We start from the raw sequence: 14,647 nt of genomic DNA, 5'->3' as shown, positions 1-14,647 counted from the left end.
CTCCCTGATTGGGGCTCTTGAGTTGGGTGTAGCTTGGTTCCAGTGGCACTGTGAGCAGGGACCCACATCTGGGCAAGGCACCTAATAGTCACTTATGGCAAGCATCCTCTCATCAGCTTTTGTGTGTTTGATGAACCTACTTTGCTCACAAAGTCATGGAAAGGATACCACTCATGGGAATATTTGCTCTGATCTTTCCCTGATATCATTGTCCCCTCAATTTTATACTTCCAGGTCATCACTTTATTACGTTAAAGACAGGGGACTCAACTCAGTTTGTTAATCTAACCCAGTGATTTAAGCCCCTGGATCAAATGGCTATTTTTATTCATTCCACAGAAGTATTTCTCCCATTTTGTCTTTCCTTGAATATACAACAACAATTCTAGCAAATTATTATATTATACTTTTATATTAAAAGAGGTTTGTGTTCATGCAAAATTTGCATAAACTACATTTTCTTGAGACATGAAGGCCCTTTATGGGTTTGAAGCCCCATCTTTCATTTAACATATTTCTTTTTTGGTTCCGGCATATGTGTATGTGCCTCTCAATGTGGTCCACCCTCTAAATGGAAACAAAGGTTTCTGCAACCTTTATTTGTTCCCCAGAATTTATAATATCCCAATTTCTGTTTGAGATTTCTATGCTGTTATGATTATTGGTGAATACTGCTACTATTCTGGCTTATAATGATTATTTGTATCCCTCTCTATCAAAAGATTGTTATGGTTTTCTTGTAAGCTTTCTTTAAAATGTATGGACTATCCTTTGCAGCAAGGTTTCTCAACTCTTTCAGCTCATTGAATATTTCTCATTCTTTACTGCAGCAGTTTCTTAATATTCAGAGAAGCTGTCAATAAGGATAATACTCCTATTATGTCTAAATGAGATTGTGTGTGAAGTGTGATAATGTCTTCCTGGCAGTCTTCATGTCAAGACAGTTTAATGTACTGGGTACTGTGAAGGTGCCCATGTTCCTTATAAATCAAGCTACCTAAAATTTATATTTGTGGTATTTAAAGCTAATTGTCAAATTTCTCTCACTTGTGTTGCTCCTTCATAAAATTTATTTGAGTTCTTCATATCCTGTTCAAATAAAAAAGTTAATTCTTTGATGTTTCCATCCTTGGATGTTATTTCCGAAATATTTCTAATATATTCTTATCCTCTCTCTTTGTAGAGTACCTTCTATACATTTGACACGCTAGGGTTAAAATTGCTCCCATGCTTGTTCCTGTCTTCTGGAGATAATATTCATTCTTGAATAAGAAATCTCTCATTAGTGCTTGCTGTTTGCGATTTGTGATGAATCAAACTTGTTTTTTTAAGTGTATATTGTCTACTTGGTAGTACCTTTTCCAGAAATACTAGTGACGCATCTTGGAGGATTTTTGTGTAGGACACTTTAACATCACAGGATAATAAAGATTCGTAAGGCTCGTCAAATTACCATAGCGATATGATTTTTTGTAAATCTGTTTATTGATATTTGGGTTGAACAGCAATCAGCATGTAGATAAAACTAACAGTAGAATCTTTTGTATCCATTACTATTATTTGCTGGGCTGATGAAGCCATTGTTGCGATGTTCAAGCAAGCTTGATATTTCTATTATTGATTGTGGTTGAATTTCATATGAGGGAATTGGTTTATTGCTAGATTGTACATATACAGCTTAATTCATAATAATGATTCCTGATAACTGGGCTACTTTTGTGTTCTTTGGACTTGCACGTTGATCATTGTTGTCTTTCACAGATGTATCCTCCTGATTGTGCTTTTGCTCATTGTTTATTTTGTAGGTGATATAGTTGTTATTTGCAGGACTTGTTGCAGGAATTATTGCAGCATTTACAATGTGCTTGTGAAGGCTTGATATTTCTATTACTGAATGCTGTTGCTCTTCCTATTGACGTGTGAATTGAGTCTGACATGGGTTCATAGTGATGGTTCCAGTTGCCTGCATTAAATCTGTATTATTTGTTATTGAGAGGGACTTAATCCAGGAGTCATTAGGATTTGGTACAGGGTTTTCTACAGGGTTGGTAATGGCCTGTGTGTTGGTTTTATCTGGTTGTTGTCTGGGAGTGGAGTGACCATTGGGTTTACCAGTATTGCAGATGTTGGGGGTGATTTCCATGATTTTATCGATTGCTGGTCCAAACCTAGGCGTGGACTGAGTGGTGCTGATCGTATGCACTTGTGTGTAGATGGTATACTTATTATTGACGTACTGATGAATTTTATCCACATTGGTTGCTGGGCTTGAATCTGCTTTTTCTTCCATTACTATCGGTGTTGTACCTGCACTACACTTTGAAACCTTGTCCTGTGTCGTTTTCAATTAATACGGTGTCAGAGGTTTAGGGAGACCAGTGATTTTGCCAGGTGTAGAATAAATGACTGCTGTTAAATCTTTTAGGAACGTAAATTTTCTGGAGGGGGTTTATTGATCCAAAAATTGAGTACGTTGGTGATATTAGTGTAGCTCTAGGGGTTGGAGATGATTCTATTGAGTTGCCCAGCAGGGTCTTGGTGCTTCTTGATTTTGATTTTTGCTTTGGCTCGAGTTGCTTTCTGACCCTACCTGATCTCATTTTGCATTGGCTGATTGACGGTTAAAGATGAGGTGGCCTGACTGAGCCAGCCACTGTCTTTTCTGACTTCCTGGCTCTACCACCTGGCTGAGAGTGAGTACCAATAATAACAAAAGGAAATTTCATATTGTAAATTGCATTGGTTGCTCTGGTTATATGTATACAAACCACTCTCCCTCGTGTGAGTGCTGAATGGACTGAAAGGACTGCACGCTATCCTTGGGTGCCAGAACAATATGCCGCAACAATAAAATGCCTCCGTAGATGCTGAGCCCCACTAGAATGGGGAAATGTGGCTGGAATGTCTGGAATGACTTGAAATGGTAGGTCAGAGGGGTCCAGGGGCCAAGCAAGCGGGCGGGGTACTTCTGCCGCCTCAACCTGGGATCACTCATGGTAGCTGCCCGCTAATGACGGCCACACACACCACGCTTGCTGCCCGCAGGCCCCAGAGTCCAACCACCACCTACTGCTTACATACCGTCTACTGTGCGCCGTTCTCTGCAGCCGACCGCCACTTGTGGTTTCCCCCCTCAGCTCCCCCGGTGCCAGCTGGATCAAACAGCGACCTCCTGGTGGAATACCACTGGCGGCAAAAGACACACAATTGATAGGCGGAATGCAGAGCAAATCAAAACATACACCCCTAGTCAAAAGATCTGTGTTAAATCCATCATTCTTTTACTCACCATGCCGCCCCAGTTTAGACCTGGCCATATGTAAATTAGTCTTGACCCTGTGCCTCATGGGAACAGGTCAGCCCCAACTGCCAAGCCAGGTCCTCCCTGGATTGGAAACAAGCATCCTAGGACCGGTTTCGAGGTTTAACCCCTCATCAGCCAGGATAGCTTGATTCCAGTGGCACAGTGAGCCCAGGACCCATGTCTGAGGGTGCACTGTAGGTGGGTCGGTCGCGCTCAGCGGCACTTGACGCCAAGCCGGTTGCAATTCGTCTGTGGTCTGTAGTCTGTGAGCTCTGAGCAAGAGTGGAGAGCAGAGTTCAGCGGGGGCTGTGGGAGCCACAGTAGCTGTGGGGGGCCACGGGTAGCAACTCGGCGTCACAGTGAAGATCAATGGAGCTTGGCGGCAATTGCAGGAGGCAGCCGCGGGGGCCATGGGTAGCAACTCGGCGTCACAGTAAAGATCAAATGGTGCTTGGCAATCGCGGGAGGCGGCGAGGCAATGCTTCGTCCTCCTTCTCTCCCGCCTCGCAAACTGAGACCGGCGATTGACGGTCAATGCGAATGCGAAAATGATGCATCTTCAAGAAAAATCAGAGGTTCGTTGTTCACCAACAGCCCCCATGAGCTGCATTTGCTCTCAAATACTCAGTAAGGATTGCTCCATGCAAGATAGTCTTTACATGGGTCTTTTTTAATTCAGTCAGCACATCCTATCCTTCTACATGGGCGAGCCCCTGAGTGATAGTGGTTTCCCCTAACAAGGAAGGACCAGAGAGGATTAGTGCTGCTGCATCATCCCCAAATGATAAACCCTGCTCTTCAGTCATGCTTGTTACAGAATGTTGAATAATTTCCCACTCCCCTGTGTACACTGGTGGAATTCTTTGCCTTAGTTAATATAGTTTCCCCTTCAGCTCAGCGGCCGTACTAGCACTATAACACACAAAATAAAGGGTTAAGAGGTACCTCCCCTAAACCAACCTCCTAACCAAATAACCTCACACACACAAATAGGAATAGGAGGATAAGAAAACACATAGAAATGAGTGCGGCACAAACAAAACTGCAAAATTTGTTACAAATACTCTCACCCACTAATAGTAGCATGCTTCATTATTGGGCTTGCTAACAACATCCCCGTGCAGACCAATGCCTGGAATGGAGCATAAGGTAGGTGAATACAATACAAACACAAAAGTCTAAGGAATCTTAATGTGCAGAAACTCCGTGTGAATGTGATTCAAACTGTCTCAGGAATATCCACAACAGCCTTTATTCTTGGATTTCCAGGCCAGGATTAAAAAAAACTCTAAGGGACGGTGATGATAGGGAAAGTTATTATCCTTGCATCCCTTCTATCTGCAAAATTGTCAACGTGTTTCAGCCCCTATCTGTTGCTCATAAGGGTCACACGGCCTTTGTCAGGACTTCAGGTTCCATAATGCCCCTTATTTTCCTACCTGTATTTGTCGGTAGACAGAGGTCTGACCCAATCTGGTCTTACACAGACACCACTGAGAATAGTGGGTAACACTTATAGACAGACAGTGCTAATAACTAATACATATATAGTGCACCCCACTCTTCCACTCTTACTTCGTGTTAAGAAACCATGATTTGAGATTACTTATAAAATTGCCCCTCACTCATTGATTTAAGAAGCGTGACCCATCTTCACATACAATGCTTTGGTGTATACTAATGCATTTATGCCTTCGATATTTCGAAGCCTCACTGAGGCCACACTCAGGAGTGAAAGTGTGACAATAAAGTGGAACGGGACATTTGCCAGAAATAATTTTAAAAATATGCTTACCGAGTTGCATCAAATGTTCCTCTGAAATTGGTGTGCGAGCGGGACCATCTCCCTACAGTCACGCGCTATGATACATTAAGGCGGAATATATGTTTGACACTGCTCCATACCGGGGCTGAAATGATTCATACTGTCACCAGACACTGAGTACTCAATCGTGGGACCCGGCAATTGCCTACTGCCAGGAGTTTCATGCGCAAGCAATCGAAGTCCACCAGCCCGCTTTCTGCAAATAATTTACTCACATTGTCAACGTTGGGACACTGCCACCATCAACCCCTCGTTACAGCGTGTAGGTATAGGCTCATTTTAGAGCCTTGAAATATATACGCGTCCTCCCGGTCATGTGACCGGACTACAGGTCATGTGCGCCCAACATGATTTTCCATAGACCACATTCAATTATCCTGGCTAGTCGGGAAGTTGCCCTCATGTTGGGTGTGGCTTTTGTTATTAAAATGGAGCTGCGGTCAGTATACACGCCTCCTCCCAGTCACATGACTGGAACCCTCTCCTTTTCCAGGTGGATGTTACTGCCATAATGTGTGTGGTTTCCGTACTATCAAAGGACCCTCAAATTGTATACGCAGCCTCCCTGTCGCGTGCCTGGAGCCCCGGTCACGTGCACCCACTTAATGTTATTTTGTTTTTTATAGACCCACACTCCTTACCAGGTCGCGTGTGTACCATCATATTGGGTGTGGGTTAAGTTCATTAAAAAGGTTACAAAAGTCATCTGGGTTAACTGCTACCAGCTTGTGAATATTTGAACTGTGGCCAGTACTGGCATAAGCCTGCTTGCACTTCATGATTAGATGTTTTGTTCAGACTGAATATAGTGCTACGGCCCCGTTTTTGTGTTATTATATATGTGCATACTGACATCTGCTCCATATATCGTCCTAGGATGTATGCATCAAAGATGTCTATGATGCCTAAAAAACACCATCAATGTGGAGACCGTACCCTGTAGTATTAAAGTGCTCTTCTTCCAAATCACATATCTAATCCTGAAAGACTCACAAGATAGTGTTCACTGGATGTACATCGATGTGTCTCGAAATTACCAGATGCACACTAAATGAGGTATATATGCCTCATTATTCTGGGTCTTTAGGGCTTAAAGTCCACTCAGTAGGTGTCACGGAATATCGCCATTCAGGCCCCTCTCATGACTACGAACCCGATAGATCCACTTCTGCTCCCTTATTAGTAATTTTTTTTTAAATCCCTTACAGTTTTGGGCATGTTGGGCTTGTCCAATACTGTCCAGTAGATGTAATGTACTGTATGTTTCTTCTCCACGAAATGTGTAGTGACTTTTGTCATCTTTTTCTGGCTCTTGATATTACTCCTGTGTTCCATGATCCTGACCTTAATCTTACGGGTCGTCATCCCTATGTAAAAGAGATTGCATTGGTTTCGGATTAAGTAGATTATATTCTCTAAATTACAATTAGTGTGTTTCATTTATATCCACGGTTATCTCAGACCCACATCAACAGATTTTGTGGTGCTAGTCAAGCCACATACACCACAAGAGCCACACTTAGTATGAACGGAGACAGGTGGGATATCCCTTAATTTCTGGTGCTGCTCTGGGTCCCGATGTGGTGGTCTTGTGTGCACCAGTAAATCCCTGATGCTGGCACTTTTCTTGAACGAAAACAAGGATTTTTGAAGATTATGACTGTTGGAATTCAAAATGCGCCAATTTTTCCGTGATGATAGTATTAAAGGTAGCAACATAGATTACATTCTTTGTTACCGGCTTCTGCTTTGTTTCTAAACGGGTGTCCCTGTTACAGTTTAATGCTCTCTTCTGTGCCCTGTTTATCACTCTCTCAGGGTAAACCCTTTCTTCTAACTTGCCACAAAGATTCTTAGATCTAGACACAAAGTTAGAGTGGATGAGTGGGATGCACTGTATATGTATTTGTTATTAGCACTGTCTCTCTAGAAGTGTTACTCACTATTGTGAGTGGTGCCTGTATTGAATTATGGTGTGTTTCATTGCAGGAACTACTGCAGTGTGATTTAACAGTAAAAGGCCAGATTGGGGCAGACCTCTGTCTACCGACATATACAAGTAGGAAACTAGTGGCATTATGAAATCTGTAGTCCTGATGAAGTCCGAGTGACCCTTATGGGCAACAGATGCCGTCCGAAACTTTACAATTTTGCAGGTAGGAGGTATGCAGGGATATTAACTTTCCCTATACTCACCGTCCTGTAGAATATTTTTAGGTTGAGCGTGAGCCAACGCGCAAGCACTGCTCTGCGAATAGCAGTGGTAGTTCAGTACGTTGAGAAGCCACACCCACTCCCCCGCCCTTATTTTTCATCGGCTTGTGTGTTTGTCCTTTGTAAATGCTGTCTTCTGATTCATTATGAGGCTTGTTAGTGCCTCCTTATTACTGCCATGTTGTCATTTGTATCCTCCCATGGCTACTGCCCCTTTTCTTCAAGTGTTACACAATATGTGTTATTTAGACTGTGAGCACTGCTTTCTTTAATGAGGTTCTCCTACTGCCTTCTCCACTCCCCCCCTTGTCTGGGCCTTCTCACCCCCTTCCCCCACCCGTGCTCCCGATGTCCGTGCTTTCTCGCCACCTTCTCGCCCTCCTCCCGCCCTCCAGTTATCTGTGCCTTCTCGCCCCCTTCTCCCCCTCCCCCACTCCCATTCTCCGTGCATTCTCGTCCCCTGCCCTCACTCCCGTTGTCCGTACCCTCCCTCCAGTTGTCCATGCCCCCCACCCTCCCTCCCGTTGTCCGTGATGACTATCATTTGCAATGCAATACAGGGGTGTGGGAGACACTTACATTTGGGGGGGGGGGGCGGGGACAACTATGTGGACTTTCTAGTGACCTTATACAAATCGCCCATTGTGTGAGACAGTAAACCCGCTAAACAAATACAATTGCATAGTTTTGGAGTGAAATATTGGGAAAGGCAGGCATGTAGTCACAGTTTGCAAGTTTGTTTTTATAGTTATTTACATTCACATAGTATTTTGACCAAATGTGAAAAACAAAGTTATATGAATCTTGCATCTTCATGCAGCAAGCAAACAAAGGTCGCTGACTTTGGGTGGGGGCGTCATGTTTGCAAGTGCATTATGGTTTGAAAAGTACCTGCTGCTGCATTACTGGTGTCCAGCAATTTTCAGGCTACAATAAAAATGTCAAGATAATTCCAGTGATTAATGTTCTTCATTGATAGAGATCGGAGGTTTGTCTAGTGGATTTCTTTCTCATGGTAAGGTAGCCACAGTGGGTTAATATGCCTGCTGCACAGAACTTGTACCTGCTTTGTTTCTTGCAGTTTAAAAGTTAAAATCCTAACATAGAACAATGAGCTATTAACCGTCCTCACTAAGCTGCATGAAATCATAATGTTGGAAAATGGGTGAATTTGGATAGAAATGAAGTCTGATTATTAAAGAGAACCCCCAACCATGGTGTTACGTTTTAAATTCAGAGTTTGTGCTTCTGCAGACCAAGCACTCTTAAACTATACTGTCTACAAGTATGAATGACATGTGACACCTTCACCTTGCAGTCCTCGATCTTATGTAACATTTCCTTTACACCATTACACACCTATGATTGATTGTCTTGTGTAGCGTGTGTGACGTAAAGTGCTCTGACACCCTACACTGGTATGAGTGGCGCTATATAATTAAATGCATCTAAGAGAGTGGTTATGGAGACTTGAGGGGCACTGTTAAAGGGTGGTAGTGAGGGAATCCGTGGCGAAGCTGGGTCATTGAATACCAAGGCTGTCTACTCGATTTCAGCTCCTGACTCTTTCATCCACCAACATGTTCTCCATTCACATTATCTCACTCTTGTAGGTTCTTTCTCATATTTGCTTTCTCCCTTTTTATTGTTTTCCATATTTTCCTTCCTCCTTCTGCCCACACCCCTTGATGCCTTTCTCTCTCGTGTTCTGTTTTACAGTCTGATGGTTTAAAAATATTTACCGGTCTATAAAAAAAGACTGCAGTTGGGCCTCACCTACAGCCACCAGCTTAAATCAAGCATCCTTAGCTTGCAGCCCACAAAGAAAATGCCAGAGTAGCTCTGACACTTTTCTGCATTTTATCTCCTGCCTAAAGAGCAGATGCACCATTTTCTCTCCTTTCTGCAAGACACAGGGACCCCAGCCTTCTCCCTCCCCCATGGCGTAGCACAGAAACATTACAAATTACCAAAAATAAGGTCCACAGGGTCAAACTCATCTCAGAGTCCCTGCCCCCTTTCTACCCAAAAGTCTCCAAAGTTAACTGTGCTTACTCAGCACAACTGACTCTGAGCCCATTTTAATGCATCTTCTCTTATCCTTTTTACTTCCTCTGGGGTACTTACATTACTATTTCCAGCAGAGTGAATGCTGTTTCAGAGCATCACCAGCTACCAGTCTCTTGTCTGTAATTGTTGGAGGGTTCCACTACTAAAACTGCTTGCCAACTGCACTTTGTACAAATTCTGCTGTTTCTCATTCATGCCTCCCCCACATACCCTCCCCCGGTATGCAAGAATGTAGAGCCTCCAAAGGCAGAACTGGTTGCATGAACCCCATGCCATCATATTGACATTGACAGTATTTGTAAAGTGCACACATAGTTGATAGGCAACAGAGTGCTGTACATGGTCAAAGGCAGAGATCTAACCAAAACGTGAATGTGGGTGGGAGATCCTGGGTTCTGCAATGGGAGGTGGACTCTTTACTGTGTTGTGATGGAGTGTTCTTTAAAGACATGCATCTTCAGCTCCTTCCTAACTTAGAGAATCCTTAGGGTGGTCCTGATGGATACAGGGATGTAAATACAGACCCTGATTTTGTGGATGGGGAAGACCTGTTTCCTCATTGTTTTATTGGTTCTTGCACGTCTTTTCCCCCTGAAGGTGTCTGAATATGTCAATGACTGGCCTGTTGATAATTTTGCATTGTTTTTTAAATGTGACCTGCATCACTGGACCCAGTACCACGGTTGAGGCCTCACCAGTGATGTGTACAGAACTTACAACTGTCTGCTGAATTTGCACCCCAATATGCAACCCAGAAGTATTCATACTGGCCCCACAATGGTGACAGGTGAATTCCACAGATTGCATTCTTTTAGAGCCATCATCCCTCTGTCGTCCTGGACCCAGATTCATGCCTAGAGCTGTAATGCTCCTAGCTGCCAATTGGCCACATGTCAAATGTAGGCCCTTCAGGCCATTCTGAATTTTGGCCCACTGTATTTTGAATGCTTGGATTTCAAAGTACATTCCTATAGTAGAAAACGTAAAACTACAAGTACCAGAATGCAAAGGGCTGCTGTTTTTTTTTTAACACAAATGTTATTCAATTTTTATTTTATGCTCATATATATGACATCCAACAGTGATAACATCAGTTGATGGTTTCTTATACTGTCAGTGGTCATAAGGATATATATTGGTTTACATTTGACAGAATTAATCATTACATTTGATCTTTCACATGCAGGTGCGATATGAACGGTTTGCACATAGTGATCAAGATATACTTTTCAAGTGAGTAAGTTATAGAACACTAAACTTGTCCCCCCCCCCCAACCACCCCCTCCCACTTGCATAAAAATCCTTCCCACAAATAACAAAAAAACATTAACAAACAAAGCCGCTATGGTCTGGGTATCTGTTGTAGTATACGTTCCAACCGGGTGATCAGGCTAGGGCAGTAGGGGCAGAGAGAGAGAGGGGGAAGGTGGGGGGTGTATAATCAGCCCAAGACCCAGTGCTTAAATGTACTCTAGTGCCCGGGCAATGAGGTGCAGGCGGACATGGCAGGGGGGCGAGAGGGGGAGAAAGAGAAAGAGTGCCCCCAGCAGTCCTTCAACCCTCGGAGTCGGTTGCAGTATGTGCTTTGAAATGTTATAACAGTTGGGCCCACTCCATTGAAATCGGCTTCTGCCTCAGCCCCCTATACTCTTTGCGTTGCAGCGCCTCGCTGCTGGTTAATGAGCCACGGCTGGCTGATAATCTCATCTATGATTCTTGTTCACTTGGAGCTTTAAAATGTAAAGTCACTCTGCTGGAAATCTAATTTGCACAGTCTTCAGAAGCATAGTTTTTCCTTGAAAGCCCACTTGAGTGTCCCTAATTCAAGAAGACCCAAAGCTGTCACAGACGAACACAAAGAGACAGCACAGAGGGCATGTGGTGCTAAAGCACATGCTTTATCAAGAAGATGCCCTAGCAGGCCTGCGATTTCTAAAGGGGGATGGGGCGCCAACTGGTGCATTGAGGTCATAAGGGCTACTCACATTTCAAATGTTGGTGCAATACTGTGAATAAATCTCTTGCACTTTTTGTGAATCACAAACACAAGCACAACAGGCCTAAGTGGGAAAATTAAGTCTTATATTGTGAACATTGTCAGGCCATTAATGGTACAGACTTGATAATGGGGCCACTTGGTTTACACTTTGCACGCCTGCAAAAAGGGCCCTCATATTTCAATCCGGGTTCATAGTGGTACTGCTTTAATAAGCGTGGCTTACCTTTAATGGTATCAGAGGACTCCAGAATATCATCAGAGAGACAGCGGCCAAGTCATGGCCTTTCCCTTTTCCTGACATTGCTCTCAGGTGTATTAGTCCTCTTGGTTAAGCAGATGTAATGCAAGACTACATATCCCAGAATACATTATTGTGCTTAAGGAAAGTCGGGGACTGCAAAATAGCGTTTTTCCTGATACGGTGTCATATGGTACTTTACTGGGCGTCATTAGTGAAGTGGGAAGGCACAGGGAAAGTGCCCTATGCAGTCTGCGATTCCTAATTTCAAGCCCAGGCTCCCAACTAAGCCAACTGTGATCTGCAACTGCTGTGATAATACTTCAATTCGTGAGGCGTCGACATTCAAAACCCAATAAACAGGAAGCAGTGGTCAAAGTAGGGGAACAACGTAGGAGAACTGTGGGGGGAGAATCAGAGGGTGAGAATAACCTGAGATTTGTGTCAGTGGGCAGAGTCAGAGGTGTGGCCAGAAAGATCAAAACAGCCCTATTTTTTGTATTTGTTTGGCATTTCACTGACCAGTTACAGTGTATTACGTTATTTAATTCAACCAACAGATACACATGTTTATTTAAGGTTTAGTATGAGTTATTGACATTAAAATATCTTCACTAAGGGGAATATGCTTCCAATCACAGAATATGCCAAATACGTTTAAAAGTGGAATCACAAGCCATTTGTCGCCGAGCCATGCAGTTTCTGTCATCAGCACTTCTCCTCCCTTTTTCTACAAGAGCAGCTCAAACATAAATGGCAAAATATCCTAGTTTGCAAATGTTTACCACTTAGTTATGGTTGTACTATATTTGTCCGTTAATAAATCATCTGCTGCATAATATAACGATTTCAACAAAAAAATTGATTGTAGCTCAACGAATCAAAAATTACTAAAGAAAATATGACTTATGTTGCTGCAAAGTGGAGGGCTCTTTGCAAAGGTTGACTTGTCACCTTTCTCCCTGCTGCATTTGTATATTTCACAGGCACGAATGGGGCAAAATCTTTGCAGGGGCTGTTAGTATGTATAAAAATGTCAAAATAATAAAGTATCATAAAATGTACCGCATTAAGCTGCAGCCTTTTTTTTGCTGCATATTTTAGTAAACACTGCGACATAATTTTGCTGCATAATTCCAGTGGCCCCAAACCAGGCAGCACATGTTAAAAGTGCTTGTGATTGAGCAGAGAGACCATCACGTTTGTGAACTTAGTGTGGTGTGCATACAAATCCTGCATTGCCAATCCCTGGTGAGTTGCTCTACTACTGCTGAAAAAGGCCAATGGAGGTATTAATGGGTGAGGTGAACAGGCCTCAAGGGTCTTGTGACCTCAGTAACAGAGTCACTGTCGCTCTAGGGTATGCTGCTTGATATGCCTGCCCTCAAGACTGGAGGTGAACTTCAGTATGGATTGTGGGGTACAGGCCTTCAAGGTTAACCCACACTTGCCACCATTAGGGTCCGCCTGCTGGTGCTAAGACACCAGGGCTTCTAAGGTGTAGCATGGGAATGTGTTAGTCAGCAGAGTGTTCTGATGGACTGGTCATTGAGGCTGAACCTGGTTCTACAGTTCCAAATCTGGCAGCTCTGGCCAGAGTGCCACATCCTCTCCCCCACTGAACACCATACTGCCCCACTGGGAGAAACTCGCACTGCCTTCAGCTACAACCCAATTATGCCGCAACTCAATTCAAATTAGGCACTAGACAAGAGTAATATCCTGCCTGCAAAAAAAAGTAAGAACATCCTGGAAAAAGCAAACACTCATAGGGAATGCAAGTCTAAGTAATGTATGTGAAATGCAATTACCTAAACGCTTTTACACTCATTATTCAGAAATCAGTGAGTGATTTTGTCTGAAAAGTTCAGGACATGACTACAGTGCCCGGAAGGGACCCGTTTGAATGTCCATTGCTTATATCCTTACAAAACGTAAGGAGTTTCGTTTGAAAAGTCCAAATCCCTGAACACAGAGCCGCCGTACCCATTTTATAAGCTAAAGAAAAAGTTGAAAGGATCATATTAAACGTTTTCCACTCCACCCATCAACCAGGTATTGCCGTCCCTCCAGGAATGGTGCACTTCCCCGCCCTGGGAAAACAATTTTGTTTAAAGAAAGAAGATAAAAAGAAAGTAGCGCTTCACTGGCAAACTATGTAAAGTGGCGCTAATGTGTGTGGGTGTGAATAACACCAAACTGGCCTGTCTGTGACCACTCTGTATTGCTTTATTTAGTTATTTATTTTACGTATTTTGATCCTTTTTTTCTCTCGGTCCCGAGGTTGCCCTTTGGAATAGAAAATGGTCAGAAAATGACGTCATTTCCAGCCAAAGTGATACATTCGTTTTTTGGATCCATTTCATAGTGGAACAAATAAAAGAAAGGAGAGTCAAGAGGTGTCTCTTGAAATCATGCAAGTGAGGAGGAGAAAGACAGAGACAGAAAGAGAGGGAGGAATAAAGACAGAGAGAGGGGAGGAGGGCAGCTGCCAGCGGCAGAGCAGGAAAAATGGACACTGTCCTTGCTTTCTCTGGGCAGGAAGGAAAAGAGACGGAGACTTTTTTCCTTCTCTGCCCTTCCCAGAGTAGCTGAGCCTTACCTATGGGCATTGGCTATTTCTGTCGAGGGGTGCAGCATAGCAAAGGGCAGAGGGCTGGTGGCTTCTGTGACTAGATGCAGGTCACAGGTCAAGTGCAGGGCCATTATAGATAGCGGTTTCGCACGCTTATGGCCCTGCGAATCACAGGAGGGTGAGGGGAAATAATTGTGTCCCCTCGTCCACCCCAACCTTGTCCCCCATGTCAACTCCCCACTCCAAAATCTAAGGGGGGGGATATATCCCCTGCTTCCCCCACACGTCCTACGCCCATGATGCAAAAGGTCTCGCGTAAATATGCGAGTCTTATTCTATTGTAAATGCGTGTTTGTCTCTAGGTGACATCTGGTACCACACCCTTTGCTCTGCATTCGCTGACTTTTCATTGTACATCTATA

Source organism: Triturus cristatus, chromosome 5_2 (assembly GCF_964204655.1).
Source record: "Triturus cristatus chromosome 5_2, aTriCri1.1, whole genome shotgun sequence".
Classification (NCBI taxonomy): domain Eukaryota; kingdom Metazoa; phylum Chordata; class Amphibia; order Caudata; family Salamandridae; genus Triturus; species Triturus cristatus.
The sequence above is the reverse complement of the archived record's forward strand: the minus strand, read 5'-3'. Positions refer to the sequence as shown.